Source organism: Hyaena hyaena, unplaced genomic scaffold (assembly GCF_003009895.1).
Source record: "Hyaena hyaena isolate Hyena2069 unplaced genomic scaffold, ASM300989v1 scaffold_399, whole genome shotgun sequence".
Taxonomy (NCBI): Eukaryota; Metazoa; Chordata; class Mammalia; order Carnivora; family Hyaenidae; genus Hyaena; species Hyaena hyaena.
The window spans coordinates 576584-581427 of record NW_024081033.1 but is presented as its reverse complement, the minus strand read 5'-3'; positions in this window follow the sequence as shown (position 1 = coordinate 581427).

The following is a 4844-nucleotide window of genomic DNA, read 5'->3' as shown; positions in this document are numbered from 1 at the left end:
TTATCCTGTATAAAAGTGGAGTCATACTAATATCCCTCCTTTTAAAAATCTTACGAAGTAGAAGAACACATTTCTTTTTTTTATATTCTTTTTTTTTTACAAATAGTTTATTGTCAAATTAGTTTCCACATAACACTCAGTGCTCATCCCCACAAGTGTCCTCCTCCATACCCATCCCCCCTCCCCCCCACATCCATCAGTCCTCAGTTTTTGTCAGCATTCAAGAGTCTCTCATGGTTTGCCTCTCTCCCTTTCCCCCGCCATTTCCCCCCTTCTTCTCCCCCTTGTTCCTCCGTCAAGTTCCTCCTAATCCTCCTATACGTGCAAACATATGATATTTGTCCTTCTCTGCCTGACTTATTTCGCTCATCATAACACCCTCAAGGTCCATCCATGTTGCTACACATGGCCAGATTTCATTGTTTCTCATTGCCATGGAGTATTCCATGGTATAGATAAACCACATAGAAGAACACATTTCTAATTGATATAATAAATATTGTAAGTTATAAGTGTAAGTTATAAGAAGATGCTTTTAGAAACACTAAATCTTCATAAAATCGGCTGTGTTTTTCCAATTTCTTCAAAAGCTGTTCACACAACTGCTTACTGGTAGCCCATTAGCTGTTATTCTAATTTTAGAGGTTGATTATATACTCTAGGTTCTTTTTTACATTCATCTGATAAAATGAAAGACTAGATCTGTCATGAACAGTGTATAAATTAGTATAAGAAAGTGTGTTTTCTGGTATCAAATCCTGGTTCAGTATTATAGGATTAAAAAAAAAAAAAGCCCTAGCTCCAAAGACAGGAAATTGTAATACGTATGACATTTTATCATATCTCTATGAAATATTTCGCCCCAATCCATATCTCACACTAAGTCGCAGCAAAACAAATCCTTTGTGTCTGTGTTCTAGTAAATTAAAAGTCCTCGAATATCATAAAGGAAGACCACCATAACACTCTCAGAGACTGACAATCACAGAATATTGAACACAATGTTTTTCAAACAAACGACAAGGAAAAAAGGATGATACTAGAAACTTCGGATGAGTGAGAATGAGATTAGTAGAATAAGCTTTGCAATCAGTATGCTATTTTGTGTAATTTTTTATTTTTATAATTTAACTAGTTTTTGAAAAGTTTATTTTTGAGAGAGAGCATGAGAGGAGGGTGCGGGGATAGAGAGGTGGTCAGAGAATCTGAAGCAGGCTCTGTGTTGACAGCACAGAGCCTGACACAGGGCTCAAACTCACAAACCATGAGATCATGACCTGAGCCAAAGTCGGATGCTTAACCGACTGAGCCACCCAGGCAACCCTATTTTGTGTGTATTTTTAAAACATGTTTGAATCTTAGAAAAGTCTAGTTCACTAGACTTTTAAGTCTTGATTTATTAGATTCACGGAAATTCAAATGTTTGTGAAAGTGTGTTTGTGGGGCACCTGGGTGGCTCAGTCGGTACAGCGTCCAACTCTTGATATCCGCTCAGGTCACGATCTCGAAGTCCTAAGATCGAACTCCTCATGGAGCTCCATGATGAGCGTGGAGCCTGCCTGGGATTCTCTCTTTCCCTCTCTTTCTGCCCCTGTCTGCTTTCTCTCTCTCAAAATAAATAAATAAATAAATAAATAAATAATTTTTAAAAGTGTGTTTGTGAAATTTTGTAAATCTATTTTAAAGGTGTTTAAGGTTTATAAAGATCTGACAGATTATGTAATCAGTTCTTAAAGATTTAAGAAAAATTAATTTCTTGCCTACGTAGGTAGTGTGCTTTAATGTTCGAGAAAAAAATTATTTTTACTTGTTTGGCAAAAAATAAATTGCCTGTTAACTCAGGTACGAAGGTAGGAAAGTTGTTCCCTGCTTATGAAATTATACTTCAGGACTGAAACTCCCACAAACTTTAAAGAACCGTTTCCTCACCAGCAGGGGGGCAGAGCAGGAGAAGAAAACTGGAATTCATGAGTTTCTCAAATAGGAGTGAGCGTGTGAAAAATCATCCACAAGGTTTTCCCGATCTGTAGAACATTTAGGGGCTCGTTTGCCGTAGGTACCTAGAAAACTAAAGAAATGGGGAAGAAGGCAGTGTGAATATAAGGAAAAATGGTGTTATATGAAAAAGGAATGCATTCATAGGACAGACACTGTTTAACTTAGCAATGAGTACTATTTAGTTGTGATAAAGTAAACACAGTAAGTGAGACAGTGTGAGTGGTGTGAGAGGACTGAATCCTCAGCCTCTAAAGTAGGAAGGATAATGTCTATAGTTGTTAGATCGAAAATGGTAGTACACCCATATTACTTGGAAATATGAAGGCAGATACCAGGAGAAAGAACAAATGACCAGAGAGGGATTGCTTCTGGGGAGTTGGGAGGGGAGGCTCGGAACCTATTATCTTTTCAAATATCTCCTCCGGCACTGGGCTTTTTCAGCTAAGTGTACACACATTCATTTCACCAAAAAAATTTTAAGAAACCCTAAGAAAAACATAACTAACATAAAATTTCCCCATTGCCCAGAGACAGGTGATGTACAGAATTTATTTCCTTCTGGTCTGTCTATATAATTTTGCTCACATGCAAGCTTATTCCTAATTTACACTTAATATCATTCCCATGGCAATACTGTTTTTTTTTTTTCTACAGGATACATTAGTTTCCTAAAATGGATGTGGTAGAATCTAATCTGTTCTCTCTTGTTGGGCATTTAGAGGTCTTCTCTGTGCATAGGAAGTCAAAGATGAAGTGGCCATCGTTCTGCATAATATTCTACTCCATATCTGTGAGTTTTACTTTCAGTGAAATTCCTTGAAATGACATTTTTGATTCAGAAGGTATACATGTTTTCATGGCAATTTCTTTTCTTCTTTCTTATTTTGCCCATCTTTCTTTTTCTTTTCTTTTCTTTATATAATTCTAAATCAGACTCTGGAAGTAACTGCTAGCCAATTTACAGCATTGCTTATGTAGAATAAGAAGTCATGCACATATATATGGGGCACCTGGGTGGCTCAGTCAGTTAAGCATCTGACTCTTGTTTTTGGCTTAGGTCATGATCTCGATGTTCGTGAGATCGAGCCCTGCTTCGGGCTCTGTGCTGACAACGTGGAACCTTCTTGGGATTCTCTCCCTCCCCCTCTCTCTCTCTCTCTCTCTCTCTGTTCCTCCCCAACACATGCCCCTTCTCTCTCTCTCTCAAAATAAATAACCCTTTTTTTTTTTTTAAATAAAAAGCCATGCCCATCTTACCAGAATTGGAAATTTTTAGTTTTTATACTTGCAGATTTTTACATTTTCAGAAGGTAACTTTAATTTGCTCTTCCCCACTTCTTCTTCTTTTTTTTTTTTTTGGAAGGCCATCATGTAGCAGTTGATTGAAACAGTGAACTCGAAAGTCACACAGACCTGGCTTCCAATCCTCTGTCGATTGCTTAGAGCGGTGTGACCTCAGAGACCAGAAACTTAAATAGTTAAGGCTCAATGCTTCTCTCAGATATTCACAGCACCGACCTCACAGAGTTGTCCAGACTAAATGATTTCTTGCAAGAAAAGCTCTAGTATAGGTTCTAGCACATAGTATATAGTCAAGAAATATTTATTATTTTCGCTGAGGTTAGCAATTTTTATATGATTAGCTATAGCTTTTGTTTTCATTCCCTTTATAATTTAATTTGAGTATAGTTGACAAAGTATGTTACATTAGTTTCCAGTGTACAACAGCCATTGCTTTTCTTTGTTGCAAATTTGCTAATGTCTTTTGCACATATTTCTACTAGGGTCTTTTTTTTTAAATCAACTTTTCTTTTGAGCTATTTAAGTGACATTAAAAATTTTTTTTCAAATGTTTTCTTATTGTCTCATTCATCTCTTAATTTTGTGGCATCTTTTTGACCTGGAAATCAAATACTTTTTGTCAAACGTATTGAACTTTTGTGATGACTCATTGTGAACGTTTCAGAATACTGACAGGTAATGTAGCAGGATTCTTGTGCAGAGAGTGATGACATCGAGGCTTTTCTTTCCAGGAAGCAACTTTATTCCTATTTCTGCCGGCACTGCTCAGGGGGGTTCATACCCAAAGAACTGAGCCCCGAATGCCACGTGGTATAGTTTTTATGTATTTTTTACTTCTTTGTCTCCCATATGTGGTAACACACACACATGCAGTCTGATTAAGTGGTCTCATATTGCAAGGTTGTGAGGGATGTTGTCGTGTATGGGAATAGCCAGGTTGCCTTGAGGTTTTTTTTTGTTTTTTTGTTTTCTTTCCTTTGGGAGGGGACCGACCCTACCACAGTAAAATCTTAATTTTGTAAATATTTATAAAAGATATCAGAGCAGAAAGGTACTGTTCCCACGGAGCTCACCTACTTACCTACCCGGATTTCTGTCTTCATTTACAGACTTTCTGGCTAATGGGGCCTTTTAGTTCACCTCTGGTTCTCATTCAGATTCCCCTCTGCTCCTCCCCTGCCCTTCCTAAAGTTAAGGGCTCTTCAACAATGGCCACAACACAGGGCATTGGTGTGAGGTTAATTGATTATTTGCATTTTTTTAAAACTCTAGTGTTCCAAATGTGCTGACCTCTTCTGTGATGTCTGTAAAACCATGTGATGGCTAGTAAAACACCTAGCAAGTATTTTTTTAAAAAAAAAAATACTGTTGTTTGACAACTGCCTTTTAGGCAAAGCTGTGTTTTATCCATGAATGTGAAATCAATTGCTTTTGAGAGATCATTCGAGAACATCTATTGGGATGTTTTTCCATTGTTATCTGATTTTATTCCTAAAAAAATGTTAAAACTGGGAGTACTTAAAAAACTTGCAAAAATGTAATTT